Source organism: Zingiber officinale, chromosome 1A (genome assembly GCF_018446385.1).
Source record: "Zingiber officinale cultivar Zhangliang chromosome 1A, Zo_v1.1, whole genome shotgun sequence".
NCBI classification, from domain to species: Eukaryota; Viridiplantae; Streptophyta; class Magnoliopsida; order Zingiberales; family Zingiberaceae; genus Zingiber; species Zingiber officinale.
The window spans coordinates 34,627,915-34,648,867 of NC_055987.1; the positions used below are offsets into that span (position 1 = coordinate 34,627,915).

At 36.9% G+C, this 20,953-nt stretch overlaps 1 long non-coding RNA gene across 1 annotated transcript; it reads right to left on the minus strand.

Annotated features, from left to right (window-relative positions):
* Positions 1-388: 388 nt before the first annotated feature.
* Positions 389-2,497, minus strand: LOC122023281. The gene is made up of 2 exons (XR_006123093.1): positions 1,867-2,497; positions 389-607 (listed from the first exon to the last, which is right to left on the minus strand). It is a non-coding gene; the product is annotated as an uncharacterized LOC122023281 (long non-coding RNA).
* Between the last annotated feature and the right edge of the window lie 18,456 nt (positions 2,498-20,953).

A 20,953-nucleotide genomic window follows, 5' to 3' on the forward strand; every position in this document is an offset into this window, starting at 1 on the left:
ACAACTCAAATCTGTGATCTTTCTTCTATGTATTGCTAGAAAACGTTTCGATAAAGCTGTGATAAGACATCGACAATCCGAAGCTTCAAAATCTACTATTTTCATTGTCGGTATAACTTTCGTTACGATTTTACTGTACTTAATCGTTGTACTATAAACTGTAATATTTTTGGATTGATAGTGATTGGCCAAAGTAAATGCTCAATGAGTGTGGGCCTTGGAGTAGGAGTCGCCCTATGCTCCGAACCAAGTAAAAACTTGATGTTTGCATATTTGCATTATTATTTACTTTTTCGCTGCGTTTTTGAAACTTCCTGTAACCAACCCTCATATTTTTTTTTAATTGCATCACCCCCAAACCACAAACTAGCATATACTTATAACGTGATACCAAATCAAAAATATTATTTCATCGAACGTAAAAGTCAACATTCCTCACAAAGTATAATAAAGAAAACTCGATACTCTCGACCTCACCAAAGCAAAACCTTTCTCATGAAGAACATAAGCTCAGTACTCCTAATATCCGGACTCGCCATGCATCCATCCCGCCTCCTCGCCTACTCCGTCTGTAGACCCTCCGTTGCGTCCAGAGACACATCCTCACCTGAAATGTAGGCATCATGAGTTTACAACCCAGCAAGTATTATCTCATGTGATAAAGCATGTCATCCATAAAATAGTAGAGATAGGAGACTAAACAATAGAAACATATCTAGAATATTGCATATCAGAGAAGGAAGATGCAGTAAATAAAGTTTCTACACAGCTAAATAAGATGAAAATGTCACATATCTGGTAACCACAATTAGAGCCAGTCAACAGTTCCATGAACCTAGAGGTACCTCGTAGAGAACATGCATCCAGTCATATGGCCGAAGCTAACATAAATTCCAGTATCAGTCAAGTTTGGATGGGCCCTCCCCGGAGCTCATCTCGGGTCACCCATCCCGTACTGCTACCACATATGTTCATATTCAATCCACTAACCACATAAAACTTATTCTACCCATAACATAATCAAAACATTAACTCAGTTCATCAATATTCTGTAGACATTTCAATTTTACCATATCCTTCTATATTCAAGCTACCCATACCATAAGAAGGTTTATGAACAGGAATAACTTTTAATTTATAGCATAACTGATATGTGGCAACAGATGTGAATTGCAACAAAACTGATAATTGGTACTTAAACTTACAATATAGTACTAAAAGCTTAAAGAAATAAGCAGTCACTACCCATAGAAGTTTACATTTACCAGAAACCAATCCGAATTCATCCATCAAATGAAAATCACAAAATTAACAATTTATTCCATACAAATTGTATGCCCACAAAAAGTCCTAACAGTATAACTCTCCAAAAGAAAAACTTGCTTTATAAACTATTAACTCTAACAATCATCACGAAAAACACCTTCTCTAATAGAACAACACAGATCTTTCCACAACATTAGAAAAACGAACCAAACAGTACCGCAAATTCTTCACAAAATCTTCGAATCGAAACCCGTTAATAATATCATGCAACAGAGTAAGTGTATCGAGTGGATCTGTCTAAAGATTTCGAAGAGGAAACCAAACACAGAACTCACAAAATTAATTCCAAATCTTCACGGAAAGCCTCAGCCGAATCCAAAACCTCATTCAGCGCTCAAATCACACAATTAACTCTATCTAACATTAAAACAAACAGGTATCATGCAGCTTAACACACAGCACACTAATCTCCATTCATCACAGAAATCTCAAAATTCAACCTTGATCCAAACTTAACGAATACCAAAACTGCATAGAGAACTCAAATTAAAACAAACAACTCTATCGAACATTTAAACAAACAAATAATGCACAACTCACTAAAACTTGTTCATTCACGGAAGAGCACAACTCAAACTCAATTTCCAGCACATCGAACACCAGCCAAAACCTCCAGGAAACATACTGTGAAATTCGAACTCCATCAAAGCTGACATCACTATAAAACTTCGGAGACATACGCAAACCAAGCAACACCTTCAGCCGATACTTCCAACAAAACACCGCTCTACAGAGGCGAAACAAATCTGAAACACCTACGAAGTAACAAACCGATCGAATACATCCTCAAGAAAGAAAACAATTCGAAGCATATAGCAGAGAAGCAGTTTGGTACACCTCCAAGAAAAACCAATCAGAACAACCACAAGAAGAAAACAGCCGAAATCCCCACCAAACCTCACCTTCCTTAGGTTTCCACCCCTCTGTACCTCACAGATCTCAAGTTATCACAGTAAATACACTTGCCTGCGCTTGCGCTTCCTCGTCCTCCCCAAAACCCCCGTGACTTCCGCTGCGTGTACTCGTTTTCTCCTGTCCAATCTGCTCCACACGGTGGAAATCGGCTGCCAGCTCCAACGCCGCACTCACTCCACCGCGAGGGTGAAGACCCGTCAAAGCTTGGCAGCGCGTGAGGAGGCGGAACGATTGGGCTGTGGAGATGAGTGTGATACCGGGGAAATAGGGACTTTTATACCTAGGGTTATTAACTTGATATTAACTTAGTTAAGTATGGTTAATGAATCCTTATTTATTTTCCCTCCTAATTGGTGTTAGCTTGGGTAATTTAGGTTACTTAAATCCTTTATTTATTCCCTCTCAACCCTATCATTCCAATCTTTCACTATGTCATAATAATTAATCTTTAAGCCCCTTCATCATTATTTTTCCTAGGTTTTCATGAAAATTCAGTAATTTAATCCTCTTGTTAACGCCCATGAAACCTTAATTTGTTGCTTTATTTGATAATCTCCTTAACTAAAAATTAGAGGACCTTACAGTTTTACTCTTAATCTTCCGATACGAAAGTGAAAGCCACGAGCGCTATTCACCCCCCTCTAGCGTTTTCGATCCAACAGATTGGTGTAATAACAACAAGTAGTGACCAAGTGTCCTCTTCCTAACGACCCGATTGTATCTGTGACTAGTCCTCAGGCCAAACGTGGGACCCCTAGTGGAGGGTTCAATCGGATATCAGACGATCAATCCTCCTCGGTTGCCTTCCCACAAGCACCAACACATCCGACCAACCTCCTGCCCATCATCGCATCGTTGATCGTATATCACTGGGTGCTGTTCCATACGCCTCTTGATGATATGAGTTGGGCGGAAAGGCCCCAAGGATTACCTTCTGAAAATGCACATGCCCATGACATGAGGAAAGGTTAATCTTTGATGGCCAGCGACTCTCTCGAATGAGCAAGCATGTCGTTCTCCCAAGAAATTTTAGAAGATAAATTGTTGAGTCATTTCTATCCCCTGTCAATCAAAGAATACGAAGGAGTGACTGACCCAGAGGACCACTCGCTCAAATTCAAAAATGCAGCTGTCCCCCATCAATATATTAACGGAGTCAATGAGCGTGCATATTGTTCTCCTAAGAAATCTTAGAAGATAAATTGTTGAGTCATTTTTGATCCCTATCGATCGGAGAATATGGAGGAGTGACCAACCTAGAGGACCACTTGCTCAAATTCGAAAATGCAACAGTTGAGGCAGCAATGTACTCAAACTCTGTTGTAGAATCAACAACTGTATCTTGTTTTAAACTCTTCTAGCTTTCAACACTTCCATTTAAGCAAAATACATATCCTGACTATGATCTATAAACATCCTTGTCAGTTTGGAAGCTAGCATCGGTGTAACCCTTTACAACAAGCTCTTCATCGCCTCTAAAGATCAAGAAATAATCTTGATTTCTTCTCAAGTACAGAAAAATATTCTTGACTGTTGTTCAGTGACTTTCACCTAGATTTGACTGGCATCTGTTCATCATGCTTAACGCATACGAGACATCTAGGTGAGTTTAAAGCATGACATACATGATAGGCCCTATAGAAGATGCATAAGGAATCTGATCCATGCGGTCCCTTTCTTCCTTGAAAGAGGGGCATTGAGTCTTCGAATGACTCACGTCATGTGACATCGACAGGAATCCCTTATTGGAATTCTCCATGGCGAAATGATTAAGCACCTTGTTAATATATGTACTCTAAATTTGGTTAAGCAATCTGTTAGATCTATCTCTATAGATCTGAAGGCCTAAAATATAGGCTACTTCACCTAAGTCAAAATAATTTCCAAACAAAGTCTTCACTAATTAAAGAGTAGGGATATCATTTCCAATAAGAATTATGTAATCTACATACAATATGAGAAATATGACTATGATGCCACTAACCTTCTTGTAAACACAAGGTTCATCTTCATTCTTAATGAAACCAAATGCTTTGATTACATCATTAAATTGAAGATTTCAGCTTCTAGAAGCTTGCTTTAATCCATTAATGGATCATTACAACTTACATACCTTTCCATCATGCTATGGATTGACAAAACCCTCAGGTTGTGTCATGTACATATTCTGAAGTAAATTTTCGTTAAGAAATGTCAGTTTTGACATCTATTTGCTAGATCTTATAATCAGAGTAAGCTGCAATAGCAATACAACTGGTGAAAATGTTTCATTATTGTCTATACCATGAGTCTACTTGAATACTTTAGCTACTAATCACCCTTTATAGGTATACAGATGACCATCCATGTCAGTCTTTCTTTTAAAGACCCACTTACACCCAATGGATTTGATCCCTTCAGCTGGATTGACCAAAGTCTATACTTGGCTAGTGTACATGGATTCCATTTTGGATCTCATGACCTCTAGCCATTTCTCAGAATTTAGGCCGTGTACAACTTCTTGATAAGATGTAGACTTGTTAAGACCAACAAACGCTACATCATCGTGGTCAGACAAGAGAATAATATCTCTCAGGTTGATGACGTGTCCTATCAGATCTGTGTAGAGCTTGTGCTACTTGAATAGGTTGTTGCTCCACAACTTCTTACAGTGTAAAAAAATCATAATCCACAACATCTTGTGGTACCTGTTTAGTTTCTATCAAGCCGTCAGTGCTAGTTTTTAAATATTGAATTTTTCAAGATCAACCTTACTCCCACTAGTTTTTCTAGAAATAAATTTTGTTTATAGAAAGACACTAGTTTTGGCAATAAACACTTTGCCTTGTCTGGGATTATAGAAGTAATATCCCATTTTTTCCTTGGGATATACTAAAATGTAGCACTTATTTGATTTGGGTCTATTTTATCTGAGACGTATTGTCAAACATAAGTCTCACATCCTAAAATCTTCATGAAAAACATCTTAGGACTCTTCCTAGTGTATATCATATATGGTGTCTTTATGATAGCCTTAGATGGAATGCAGTTAAGTGTGAAAGCAGTTGTCTCTAGAGCATGCCCCCATAAGGAAGTAGGAATTTCTGTTTGACTCATCATCGATTGTGCCATATCTAATAAAGTACGATTTCTCCTTTTTGATACATAATTCCATTGTGATGTTCCAGGTGGATTGAGTTGAGATATGATTCCACATTCAACAAGATGGTCATAAAATTCTTAGCTAAGGTATTCCCCATCTTGATCTGATCAAAGCATCTTAATACGCTTACCAAGTTAATTTGGTACCGTTGGTTGATAATCGGAATATCGTACCGGTTCCCTTGTATAAAATTTTGTACAAGTCTTGAACCATTCCTAACAACCTATTGTGTTCTTTAGAAATTAAATTAGGAATCGTAAACGGAACTTAACATTATTAATTCTAAATTTAACTTATCTATTCTTAGAGGTTTAGACTTGGATCACAAACAATACTTAACATTATTGATCCAAATCCACCCATGTTACAAATTCAATTAAATATTAATTTCAGAGATTGGCTTCCAGGTTAAACATGGCGAGGCACTAGGCCTTCTTGGGTATGAGAGCATCCACCACTTCCTAGACAAAACCTTTCAATGAAATTTAATATTTAATTTCCTTATAGTAACCCTAGGTTTAACCAAAAGGAACAATCGAATTACAAGATCAAGAAAAACAAAAGAACACAAACTCAAATTCACAAATTTGAAACCTAGAATCATATGCCTCTTGTGTTTGGTATTTCAAAATCTATACAAAGAAAACTAGTATGATACAGAATAGAATTACTAGTTATACCTTTTTTTTGTAAGCAACAACCTCTTGATCTTCTATCGTATTCCTCTTCTTATCTCGAACATCGTGTGGGCGACGATCTACCGAGACGAGAACCACCCAAGCTTCCTTCTTCTCCAAGCAAGTTTCGGCCACCAAAAGAACTCCAAGAGAAGATGAGGTTCGACCACCACCACCAAGCTCCAAGGGATGCTAGAAACAAAGCCTCCTATCTCTCCTTCTTCCTCTAACAAAATCCAGCCACCAGCCAAAACCCTTGAGATGAAGATGCTGCCGGCCAAGGAAGAAGAATAGGAGATGGAGAGAAAGAGAGGGGCCGACCACCAACCAAGGAAGAGAGGAACCAAAGAAGATAGATTGTTGTGGGGTGAGGCACCTCTACCCTCTCTTTTATATTCCTTGGTCTTGGTAAATAAGGAAAGTTTTATTAAAACTTCCTTATTCTCTTTGCCAATGAAAGGAAAGTTTAATAAAATTTCCTTTTCAAACTATATATGGCCGGCCACCTTAATCCCTCCAAAAAAGGAAAGTTTTAAACACAAAATTAAAACTTCCTAATTTGTTTTTGAAAATTTTAAATAAAAATTTCTCTTTTGAAAATTCCCTTCATGGTTGGTCATAAAAGGAAACTTTTATAAATTAAAATCTCTCTATTAAAACATGTGGATGATTTACAAAAAAGAAAGTTTTCTCTAAAATTAAAATATTCCTTTCAATCTACAAATAAGGAAGATATCAAATCTTTTTTTAATCTTTTGTAGAAACTATAAAAGGAAAGATTTAATTTTAAAACTCTCTTTTAAAATCATGAGGATGGTTTCATAAAAGGAAAGTTTTATCAAATTAAAATTAAAATCTTCCTTTTAACTACAAATAAGAAAAAATATCAAACCTTTCACTTAATATTTTGTAGAAAGCTATAAAAAGAAAAATTTAAATTTTAAACTCTCTTTTAAAAGCATGGCTTCCACATAAGAAAGATTTTAAAAAATAAAATCCTTTTTAATTTATTTTGGCCAGCCACACCAAGCTTGAGTTCAAGCTGGGGCCGACCACCTAATGAAACCAACTCACCTTGGTTTGGCCGGCCCTAGCTGGGCTCCAAGCTAGGCTTGGCCGACCACCTTAATGAGGGTAAGAAGGTGGGTATGGGTGGGTATAATACTTTATAAATAAGAGGCTACGATAGGGACTGAGAGGAGGAATTGGTTTTGGTCTCCCGATGAAATTAAGCTTCCCGTGTTCGCCCCGAACACCCAACTTAATTTCATCAACAATAATTCATACCACTAAAGAATTATTATTAAACTATCGCACCAATCCCAAATTATATTTTGGGCTCCTTCTTATAATGAGTGTGTTAATCTCCTTGTGTTTAACATGTCGAATGTCCACTAATTAAGTGAGTTACTGACAACTCACTTTAATTAATATCTTAGTCCAAGAGTAGTACCACTCAACTTTATTGTCGTGTCGGACTAAGTCCACTTGCAGGGTTTAACATGATAATCCTTATGAACTCCTCTTGGGGACATTATCAACCTAGATTACTAGGACACAGTTTCATTCTATAATCAATAACACACCATATAAGTAATATCATTTCCCAACTTATCGAGCCTATTGATTTATCCAATTAAATCACACCCTTTGATAAATCAAAGAAATGAATATTAAGTATATGTGCTTGTTATTATATCATGATTAAGAGCACACACTTCCATAATAACAAAGGTCTTGTTCTTTTATTTAGTCAGTATAAAAAGAACTTACCTTAAATGGTCCAGCTCAATACACTCTGAGTGTACTAGTATAATTTTATAGTCAAGATAAACTAATACCAAATTACACTACGACTATTCTAATGGTTTATTCCTATCCATCTTAGTCATAAGCAACTGTTTATAATTTATAAAGTACTGATAACATTTTCTTCTGTGTGTGACACCACACATCATGTTATCTACAATATAAATGAATTGAACAACTATACTTAGTATAAATGTAGACATTTGACCAATGTGATTCAAAAATAAATGTTTACAAAAGCTAGGCTTTTAGTATACACTCTAACAGGTACTTCATTCTTTAATTCTTTGAACTTTTTAAAAGATTCTAACTTATATCTCATCAGATACACATAGTCGTATCTACTAAAATCATTAGTAAAAGTAATAAAGTAATGATAGCCTCCTCTAGTTGCTATTCTGAAAGGGTTGCATATATTAATATGTATGAGCCCTAACAAATCATTAGCTCTTTCGTTGCGTCCACTAAATTAAGTCTTTATCATCTTGCTTTGAAGACAAAATTCGCATACTTCATATGATTCAAAATCAAATGTTCCAAAAGTCCATCCTTATAGAGTTGGAATATGTGACTCTCATTTATGTGACCTAAGCAACAATGCTAGAGATATGTTTGATTAAAATTATTAGACTTGAACCGTTTGGTATTTTTGTTATAGATTGGGTTGTCAAAGTCTAGAACATAGAGTTCATTCACAAGATGTGCACTATAATAGAATATTTCATTGAAATAAATAGAACAATATTTATTATTTATTATAAATGAAAACCTTTCTTGTCCAAACAAGAAATAAAGATAATGTTCTTAGTTAAGGCAAACACATAACAACACTCTTCTAGTTCTAAAATAAGCCTAGTGGACAAAGATGAGGAATATGTTCCTATAGCTATAGCAACAACTTTTCCGCCATTGCCTACTCATAGGTCCACTCCTCCCTTTGTCAATGATCTACTTTTTCCCAGCCTCTGCACATCAGTACAAATGTGAGATGCACAGTCGATATCTAATATCTAAGAAGACGAGATAGATATATTAACTTATATAACATATATACTTGAGGCAGAAGTCTAACTTCTCTTCCTTTTTAGTTCCTCTAGGTACAACTTGTAGTTCCTTTTCCTGTGTCTAACCTCACCACGGAGGAAGCAGGTTCCTTCCTTAGCAACCCCACCTTTGGATTTCAATGCATGAGTCGTGCCTTTGCCTTTGGCTTGGGTCTTACCCTTTTATTTGGGCTTCCATTTGCCTTTGCCCTTTAGTTTCAAAAAAATGGTACTAAGCTTTGCCATCTTAAGGTTGAGTACAGTAGTTCTCAATATGTTCAGCATCTCAGGCAATGGCTTGCCAATTTCATTCATGTTATAGTTCATGAAAAATTGACTGTAGCTTTAAAGAATTGATTGTAGAATAAGGTCAGTGGTCAATTCTTAACCTAGTGAAAATCCCAATCTTTGTAGGTTCTCCACATACTCGATCATTTTGAGCATATATGACCCTACGACACTTCCTTCTTGCATCTTGCATTAAAATAGAGCCTTAGAGATCTCAATTCTCTCATGCCTTGCTTGTCCTTGATATAGTTGTCTAAGATGCTCACCATATCATAAGCATCCATGTTTTTATGTTGCTTCTGAAGCTCAGAGTTCATGTTGAAAAGAAAAAGGCATGATACATTTAATGTATCATCTTGGTGCTTCTTATAAGCATCCTTATCAGCTCTAGTGGGAGTAGTGGGGGTGTCTCAGGAATGGGTTGCTCTATGACGTATAGTTTATTTTCTTGCTTGAGAATTATTTTCAGATTTCTGTACCAATCTAGGAAATTAGCTCCATTGAGCTTGTCCTTATCAACGACAAATCACAGAGAGAGAGTATTCGATGTATTTGATGACATGGTGATCTATAACAATAAAATATAAAAATAAGTATCATATTTAGATCATTTAATTATACCTTTAATTAAATGATTCTCGCACTTAAGTATAATATTTTAGTAGAAGCAAGTCATGGATGTAGTTTTACCCATATACTAGCTCCAAATATAATAGCAATGACATTCATATGGGTCAAGATCCATATTATACCTCATCTTGAGTTAGCTTTGGCTAATCGCACAAGATTTAGTATAACATAGGTAGGCAACGTTTGCTAATTACATCATATGTAGCTCTTGTATCATTGGGTGAATAAGACTAAGTATTCATTTGCCTATCTTATGAAATTCATATTATAACTTATCTTGAGTTAGCTTTGGCTAATCACCCAAGACTAGTATAATTTGAATTACATAATGTTGACCTCCGCAAGTATACAGAAATATTGCAAGTAATATAAAAGATTATTGTATCCACAGGGACTGGAATAAGCACTAAGAATGTCTCAAAGTGAATTAGTTAGACAACAAATCAATGGATTAACAAAGTCTAAGTGTAACTATGAAAAGTAAACAAAAGAATGAAAGAATAGGCAACAAGAATAAAGGTAATGATAAGGGATATTCTAGGAGTTTTGGTTTCTTTGTAAGGTTCTTCAATGTAAACGATCTTCCAAATCCTTTTTCTCAATTATCCATCATTTGTAGAAGGTTGTCGGTTCTCTCTTGCAATAGAGAACCGACCTAGGACTGAAATCCATACCTAGATTGATCAATTAGGAATGAATCTATGTTGTCCTTACATGGGCTTGCCTGTCACGTGCGTCCCTCAGAAAATCAACATAAGAATCCATCACTCATCAATCCATCAAGATATAAAGATTAATGCGTAAATCTATCCTACCATCTTGAAATACCTAATTTCCCTTTCAAGATAATCCCTCAAACGTCCTTACACGGGCATGTTCCTGTCACGAAGATCCCTTAGAAAATCGGATGAAGAATTACCCCTACAAGATCCACAAGATATCCAAACATTCAATCAAGCATGGTAATTAGGCACAATCACAACATTCCACACAAGATCGAATAGATACAAAATAGGACAAAATCATAGAAATGGAAAATTGGCATATCCACAAGAGTTTTACATCAAGATTTCTTTACAAATACTCCCTCCATCTTAGAACAAGAGATCTACTCCATAAATTGAAGAAAGAATCTGAAAGAAATAAAGATTACAAGCATTTCTAATCCCTCAAATCCAAGAAAGGAGAGAAAGAAAACTTATCTATGGAGAAGAATGGTCTTCGGATCCAATCCTTCGATCTTGGAGTCAAATCGGTGAAGATCTTCCCTTAGATCGCCCAGAAATCCACCCAAGAATGGAAGGAATCACCCAAATCTTCCTTTCTCCCAAAGGGGAGAAGATCCCCTTTCAAATCAAGGAGGAAGGCTTATATAGAGGTGAGGTTTGGGCACCACACGATCCCGAGGCACGGTCGTGTGAGGTTCACACGGCCTGCCTCACTCCCCTCTCTGTACAACTCACACGGCCATGGTACACCCTGCATCTGCTACCTTCGCATGGCCGTGTAGATCTACACGGCCTGGGCACTCTTTGGCACTGGAGATCTTGCACGACCATGTAGTGTACATGGCCAGACCCTTCATGGTCTCTAGAAACCTCACACGACCGTGTAGATCTACACGGCCATGTAAGTCTTCAACACTGGAATGCTAGTATGACCGTGTACTGCACACGACCGGCTTGGCTGCTCCTGCTGGCTCCATATCTTGACATGGTCGTGTGAGGTTCACACGACCGTGGCAACTTCCTTCTTTGTTTCAGCCACATGGCCAGAAATCTCCACACGACCAGGGCAACCCCCCATGGCAGGGCCATGTGAAGTTCAGGAATGATGCCTTCCTCCTTGGCTCTTCTTGCAGATTTGGCCTTGAACATGAAATCTTCACCAAATTTGACTCCTGTGTACAAAAAATGCACAAAAGTAGATCTCCGAACAAAAAGAGTAAATATGCTAAAAGGAAAACTGGAAGTACGGAATTACGTAGACAAAGTATGTACAAAGTATGTGAATGTGCGTCAAAACATGCTAACAAGTGTATACAATCTACGCACATCACACCCCTAGACTTAAACCTTTGCTTGTCCTCAAGCAAAATGCTGCAATCTAAATTCATATTCTCTACAAAGTTCTCATATCCCTAATGCATTCTCCTAACTCTATCAAAAGGTTTCATTAGTAAGCATGATCATGAAAACAAGTTAAGTATGACTTAAGCATAAGTACCCTGTGCACAGTGCGAAAACAACTCAAAACTCTTCAAGTTTCAATCTATGTCCTATTCAAGTCTATTGGTTGCTACTCGGAAAACCTAATGGTTCCACTGTACAAAAATTTTGTACAAAGGTCTAAACCTTTTCCTAGCTACCATGTGTTCTTTTAAATTAAACTTGGATCGCCTACGGAACTTAACACGTTTGATCCAAAGTTTAATTTATTTGTTCTTTTAGGTTTAGACTCGGATCTCCTACGGAACTTAACACGTTCGATCCAAATCACCTAGGTTATTAATTTCATTAAATATTAATTTCATTAAATATTAATTTCATTAAATATTAATTTTCAAAATTAGCTTCCAGGACTACATGGCGAGGCATATGGCCTTCTTGGATATGGGAACAACCACCACCGCCTAGACAAAGCCTTTTAAGGAAAGCTAATATTTAATTTCCTTAAATAACTTTAGGTCAACCAAAAAGAACAATCAAATCACAAGGAAAAGAAAAATAAAAGAACACAACATCGAAAACTAATTCGAAATACTAGAATCGCATGCCTCTTGTATTTGGTATTTTTACAAAGAAATAAAAAACTAGTATGATGCAGAAATTAAATACTAGTATACCTTTTCTTTTGCAAATAAAAACCTCTAGGTCTTCTACCGTATTCCTCTTCTAACCTCGGACGTTGTGTGGGCAACGATCTTCCGAGATGAGAAACCACCAAAGCACCTTCTTCTCCTCCTTGCAAGGTTCGGCCACAACAAGAGCACCTCCAAGGATGAAGAGAAAACACCACCAATACTCCAAGGGATGCAAGCTTTCTCTCCTTCTTCTCCAAGCTAGAATTCGGCCACCACTTGATCTCCAAGAGAGAAGAGAATTTCGGCCACAAGGATGGAGAGAAGAGAAAAGGAAGAGCTGGCCACACCTAGGAAGAAAAGAGGGAGAAAATAATAGAGGTTGTTCACCTTGAAGGCCCCCAAAACCCCCTCTTTTATAATCCTTAGCTTTGGCAAATAAGGAAATTTAATTACAATAAAATTTCCTTAACTTTCCTTGACATGAATTAATTAAGAAAAATTAAATAAAATTTCCTAATAAATCATATCATGGCCGGCCACCTCATGGAGTGCAAACAAGGTAATTTCAATCAATAATTAAAATTCCTTATTTGTCTTCGGAAATTAAAAAAAAAAAAATTTTCCTTTAAAATCCCTTCATGGTTGATAAAAAGAAATTTCTATAATTTTAATTTTTCATTATGTGAATAATTTATAAAGAAGAAAAATAAAATATTTTTCCAATCTACAAATAAGGAAAGAGTTCTAATCTCTTTTCTTAATCTTTTGTAGAAGAGATATTTTAATTTTAAATCTCTCCAATAAATTATATCTTCCACATAAGAAAACTTTAAAATTAAAATTCTTTTCTAATTTAATGGGGGCCGGCCACCTAAGCTTGGGTTCAAGCTAGGGCCGCCCACCCATGGACCAAGGCTTGGCCGACCCTAGCTTGGTTCTCAAGCTAGCTTGGCCGACCCCTACACCATGGGTATGAAGGTGGGTATAGGTGGGTATAATACTCTATAACTAAGAGGCTATGATAGGGACCGAGAGGAGGAATTGATTTTAGTCTCTCGATAAAATTAAGCATCCCGTGTTCGCCCCGAACACACAACTTAATTTTATTAATAATAATTCATTCAACTAGAGAACTATTATTGAACTACCGCACCAATCCCAAATTACATTTTTGAGCTCCTTCTTATTATGAGTGTGTTAGTCTCCCTGTATTTAAGATGTCGAATGTCCATTAATTAAGTGAGTTACTGACAACTCATTTAATTAATATCTTAGTCCAAGAGTAGTACCACTCAACCTCATCGTCATGTCGGACTAAGTCCACCTGCAGGGTTTAACATGACAATCCTTATGAGCTCCTCTTGGGGACATTATCAACCTAGATCACTAGGACACAGTTTCCTTCTATAATCAACAACACACACTATAAGTGATATCATTTTCCAACTTATCGGGCTTATTGATTTATCAAACTAAATCTCACCCATTGATAAATTAAAGAAATAAATATCAAATATATGTGCTTGTTATTATATTAGGATTAAGAGCACACACTTCCATAATAACTAAGGTCTTGTTCCTTTATAAAGTCAGTATAAAAGAAACGACCTCTGATGGTCCTACTCAATATACTCTAAGTGCACTAGTGTAATTACATAGTTAAGATAAACTAATACCTAATTACACTACGACCTTCCAATGGTTTGTTCCTTTCCATTTTGGTCGTGAGCTACTATTTATAATTTATAAGGTACCGATAACATTATCTTCTGTATGTGACACCATATACTATGTTATCTACAATATAAATTAATTGAACAACTACAAACAAATGTAGATAATTTGACCAAATGTGATTCTTTATTCAAAATAAATGTTTACAAAAGCTTAGGCTTTCAGTATACACTCTAACAATCTCCCACTTATATTAATGACTAAGCTGCCATATCTGCTGCCATACATCTGATTCCCATTCCCTCCACATGCCAATCGAAAGCTTTTGCTGGAAGGGCCTTAGTGAAAGGATCTGCCAGGTTATCTGCTGATGCAATCTTGGCGATGACAACTTCTCCTCGCTTCACGATATCTCGTATCAGGTGGTACTTGCGCTCTATATGTTTACTTGCTTTATGGGCTCATGGTTCCTTCTAGTTTGCAACTGCACCGCTATTATCACAATAAATTGTGATGATTTTGGGCAAACCAGGAATCACATCTAAGTCCATTAGAAAGTTCCTGAGCCATACTGCTTCTTTAGCTGCCTCAGAGGCTGCTACATACTCAGCTTCCATGGTTGAGTCCGAAACGTATTTATGCTTAACACTCCTCCATGCAATTTCTCCACCTCCTAAAGTAAACACATAGCCTGATGTAGACTTACTTATGTCCCTATCTGATTGGAAATCTGAATCCGTGTAACCCACAGGGAGCAAATCATCTGCTTGGTAAACTAGCATATAATCTCTAGTCCTTCTCAGGTACTTTAATATATGCTTTACCGTAGTTCAATGTCCTTGTCCAGCGTTACTCTGATATCTGCTAACCATGCCCACGGTAAAACATATATCAGGTCTCGTACACAGCATTGCATACATAAGGCTTCCTACAGCTGAAGCATAAGGAACTGCTTTCATGTCCACTATCTCCTTTGATGTCTTCGGAGACATCTCTTTAGATAGAGCTACTCCATGCCTAAAAGGTAAAAAACCTTTCTTGGAATTCTGCATGCTAAAACGAGCAAGGATTGTATCTATATATGAAGATTGGGACAGACACAACATTTTTTTCTTGCGATCCCTTATAACTTTGATCCCAAGAATGTGTGCTCAATCTCCTAAGTCCTTCATATCAAATTGTTTGGACAATCATACTCTTACGTCCGATAATACCTTGACATTGTTGCCAATTAACAAAATATCATCTATGTATAGTACAAGAAATACCACCACGTTTCTGTTATACTTCTTGTATACACAAGACTCATCCGGACATTGAATAAATCCATATGACTGGATTACTTCATTAAACCGGATGTTCCAAGACCTTGAAGCTTGCTTTAGTCCATAAATGGACCGATTGAGCTTGCACACTAGATGCTCTTTGCCTTTTTCAATGAACCCTTCTGGTTGCTTCATATGGATGTTCTCTTCAAGACTTCCTTTAAGGAAAGCTGTCTTGACATCCATTTGCCAAATCTCATAATCCATATGAGCAGCAATGGATAAGAGTATCCAGATAGACTTAAGCATGGCTACCAGTAAAAAGGTCTCCTCATAATCGATTCCCTCTTTCTGAATGTACCCTTTCGCAACAAGCCTAGCTTTGAAGGTTTCTACCTTACCGTCTGTCCCTCTTTTCCTTTTGTAGATCCACTTGTATCCGACGGCTTTTACACCATCAGGTGGTTCTACAAGCTCCCATACCTTATTAGAGTACATAGACTCCATTTCAGAATTCATTGCCTTTTGCCAAGATACTGCATCTATATCTTGGAGTGCTTCGTCATATGTTCGGGGATCAGGTTCATGTATACCCAGGATCAAGTTCGAAGACTCTCTCAAAAACATGAATCTCTCAGGTTCCCTCACAACTCTCCCACTACGACGAGGCACCGTCTGTGGTTGTGTATCATGTGTGACACGTGTTGCAGTCTCTTGTGGTACTTCATCTTGTACTGTTGGTACTAAAGTAGACGTGTCCTCTCTAAGTTCTTCTAGAACAACTTTGCTACTGCGCTTGTGATCTATTATATAGTCTTCTTCTAAAAACTAGGCATTGGTGCTAACAATGACCTTCTAGTCTTTAGGACTATAAAATAAACCACCTTTCGTTTCTCTGGGATAACCCATAAACACGCGAACTTCTGTACGAGATTCTAACTTATCAGCATCTGGTTTCAGCATATGTGCTGGACTACCCCAAATCCGAATATGTCTTAGACTGGGTTTTCACCCATTCCATAATTCTGTGGGAGTAGAAGAAACTGATTTAGAAGGTACTAAGTTCAGAATGTGCGCTGCCATTTCCAGAGCGTATCCCCAAAACGAATTTGGTAATTCTGAATAACTCATCATCGATCTAACCATCTCCATAAGAGTCCTATTCCTTCGTTCTGCCACACCATTCTGTTGGGGTGTACTAGGTGCGGACAATTGGGATTGAATCCCGGTCTCTGATAAGTAATTCCTAAACTCTCCTAAGAGGTATTCGCCACCACGATCAGATCGTAGTATCTTGATACTTTTACCTAGTCGTTTCTCCACATCAGCCTTGTACTGTTTGAACTTATCAAAGCACTCGGACTTGCGGTGCATTAGGTAAATGTATCCGTATCTTGAATAATCATCTATAAAAGAGACAAAATATTCAAAACCACCTCTCTCCTGGATAGACATAGGACCACACAAATCAGAATGAACCAATTCTAACACTTCTTTGGCTCTATACCCCTTGGCCTTAAAAGGCCTCTTGGTCATTTTACCTTCCAAGCAAGATTCACAAGTTGGAAAATTTTCCAACTCTAATGAACCCAAGAGTCCATCGTCTATAAGCCTTTGAATCCTACTTAAGTTAATATGACCAAGCCTTAGATGCCAAAGATATGCTTGGTTTATTTCCGAAGGTTGTTTTCTCTTATTAGTGTTAGAAGATGTGTTATAAATTTTCATATTTTGCTTTGTAGGAGAAATTGGATTTAAAGTATACAAATTGCCAACCAATGCACTAGAACAGATAATCACTTTATTTCTCTTTATAACTACATTGTTATTAAAGGAAACAGAATATCCATCCAAAAATAGTTTAGAAACTGAAATTAAATTCTTTCTAAAACTGGGTACATAAAGACAATTTCTTAAAACTAATTTTCTATTTCTATCAAAAGATAAGTAGACGTCTCCCACTGCAACAGCCGCCACCTTAGTAGCATTGCCCATGTAGACGGTAATCTCTCCTTCAGTTAGTCGTCGGGTTTCTTAGAACCCCTACAAGGAATTGCAGACATGATCAGTGGCTCCCGTATCTATACACTAGGTGCTGGTAGATAGCACCGCTAAACATGTTTCAACAACCAGAGCATGAGATATACCTTTGTTATTTTGATTCCTACGAGGACAGTACACCTTCCAATGCCCTGACTGCTTGCAGATGAAGCACTTGCCCTTCAGCTTCTTCACTCCAGCTTTAGGTCCTGTACTCTGAGATTTATTCACTTTCTTTGCTGAGCTAACTTGTTTCTTCTTCTTCTTTCCTTTCGGTTTAGAAGTAGAACCATTTTCAGCATAGTGAATATGAGAATTGTGACGAAATAACCCTTCTGCTGTCTGAAGTTCTGTCAGTAGTTCCGCTAATGAATATATCCTTTTATTCAATTATAATTCAGGTGGAACTGCTCAAAACTTCTAGGTAACGTTTGGAAGATCATATCGATCTGGGTTTCCCCATCAATTTCTCCTCCAAGGATCTGTATTTCATTTAGATAAGCCATCATCTTTAGGATATGATCCCTCATAGGAGTACCCTCTTGCATGGTGGCTGTCATTATCTTTCTCATGGCTTCTTGCCTAGAGGCTCGATCCTGGTGACCAAAGAGTTCCTTGAGATTGTTCATAATATCATAAGCTGTTGGTAAATCTTGATGCTGATGTTGCAATACATTTGACATTAAAGCCAAAATGTAACACCGCGCCATCTCATCTGCTTTTACCCATTTCCTATGATATTCAATCTCCTCTTGGGTAGATTCACCAGTGGGTGCATCAGGGCAAGGCTCAGTCAGTACAAACTTATAGCTTTCAGCAGTAAGAACAATGTCCAGGTTCCTTTTCCAATCTATGTAGTTAGGACCAGTAAGTCTATTCTCTTTTAGTATGATGGCCAGTGGGTTGAAAGTCATCCTAATAATCACAAATAACTTTTGGTCAGAACTCTAAATTTAGAATAATATTGATTCCTCAAACAATACTATTTTAAATTAACCAACACCTCAAAACACCGTGAATTTTGTATGCCACGATAGTGTGGACGTATACAAATTCAACATTTGTAAAAGGAGGGTTTCACCCATTAATTTTATTATCTTGTCAACCTAACTTTTTGACAAATAAAATTAATAGTTGGTTTCCTTTGGTCACACGAATAATAGCAGTGACTCCGATGGGGAGGATACTATTAGACGTGCCTAAGTGTATACCATTACTTGACACTAAGTCCATTAATAAGATTGTGCCCCTTCGATGGGGAAGATCACACGCTCTTAATTAACTTCCTATAGTCATCCAAAATGGAAGTTTGTTCTAGTGATCCATAAACAAGTTCATCCGATATGGAGGAAGGCACTCAGAGCCAACACGCAAGCTTGTTTACATCACTTACAAACCAGTAATGGAGACCGTGGAATTTATTTAAAATCCCTCTCCCACTTAGTTATTTAAAGTGAGGAATTTTGACTATGCTAGCCTACTAAACATGTATACTAACATGCACACACAACATAATATAAAAGCAATAAATAGAAAAACTAATTTTCAACTATTATGACTTTTATCTATTGTTGTCCTCCGTGTGTTGTCATCCCTAGCTGTTGCCATTTTTGGCCACCGCCACCGGGTCTAGTTGTCGCATCCATCTTGCTCCTTTTTCCGCTGCGCCTCTGGTACTCAAAAGGTTCCACGCCTTGCAAGATTCGATCCGCGACATAAATAGAATTTTACATTTTTCGATCCTATATTCCATAAAAGGAATGTATATATATCTAGATCAAAAAATAAAATCCTAATAAAAGTAAATACAGCTCCTGCTGTATTTTATAATACAATCATGCACACACAATAAATGCCCTTGACATGTCCAAGGGTCCAATCACACACATAATAACTATAAGCCATAATAGTTGGATCCTGCATCCACAAAGTTAGCACATCCTACTATTAACCTACCTAAATTATGTATGACATGTGCATAATTAAACTAATACCAAATACACAAAGGCAAAACCCTAGCTCTGATACCAATTGTTGGTTGCTACTCGGAAAACCTAATGGTTCCATTGTATAAAAATTTTGTACAAATGTCTGAATCTTTTCCTAACTACCATGTGTTCTTTTAAATTAAACTTGGATCGCCTGCGGAACTTAACACGTTTGATCCAAAGTTTAATTTATTTGTTCTTTTAGGTTTAGACTTGGATCTCCTGCGGAACTTAACACGTTCGATCCAAATCACCTAGGTTATTAATTTCATTAAATATTAATTTCCAAAATTGGCTTCCAGGACTGCATGGCGAGGCACATGGCCTTCTTGGATATGGGAACAACCACCACCGCCTAGACAAACCTTTTAAGGAAAGCTAATATTTAATTTCCTTAAATAACTTTAGATAAACCAAAAAGAACAATCAAATCACAAGGAAAAGAAAAATAAAAGAACACAACATCGAAAACTAATTCGAAATACTAGAATCACATGCCTCTTGTATTTGGCATTTTTACAAAGAAATAAAAACTAGTATGATGCCGAAATTAAATACTAGTATACCTTTTCTTTTGCAAACAAAAACCTCTAGGTCTTCTACCGTATTCCTCTTCTAACCTCGGACGTTGTGTGGGCAACGATCTTCCGAGATGAGAAACCACCAAAGCACCTTCTTCTCCTCCTTGCAAGGTTCGACCACAACAAGAGCACCTCCAAGGATGAAGAGAAAACACCACCAATGCTCCAATGGATGCAAGCTTTCTCTCCTTCTTCTCCAAGCTAGAATCCGGCCACCACTTGATCTCCAAGAGAGAAGAGAATTTCGGCCACAAGGATGGAGAGAAGAGAAAAGGAAGAGCCGACCACACCAAGGAAGAAAAGAGGGAGAAAATAATAGAGGTTGTTCACCTTGAAGGCTCCCAAAACCCCCTCTTTTATAATTCTTAGCTTTGGCAAATAAGAAAATTTAATTACAATAAAATTTCCTTAACTTTCCTTGACATGAATTAATTAAGAAAAATTAAATAAAATTTCCTAATAAATCATATCATGGTCGGCCACCTTATGGAGAGCAAACAAGGCAATTTCAATCAATAATTAAAATTCCTTATTTGTCTTCGGAAATTTAAAAAAAATAAAATTTCTCTTTAAAATCTCTTCATGGTTGATAAAAAGAAATTTTTATAATTTTAATTTTTCATTATGTGAATAATTTATAAAGAATAAAAATAAAATATCTTTCCAATCTATAAATAAGGAAAGAGATCTAATCTCTTTTCTTAAACTTTTGTAGAAGAGATATTTTAATTTTAAATCTCTCCAATAAATTATATCTTCCACATAAGAAAAA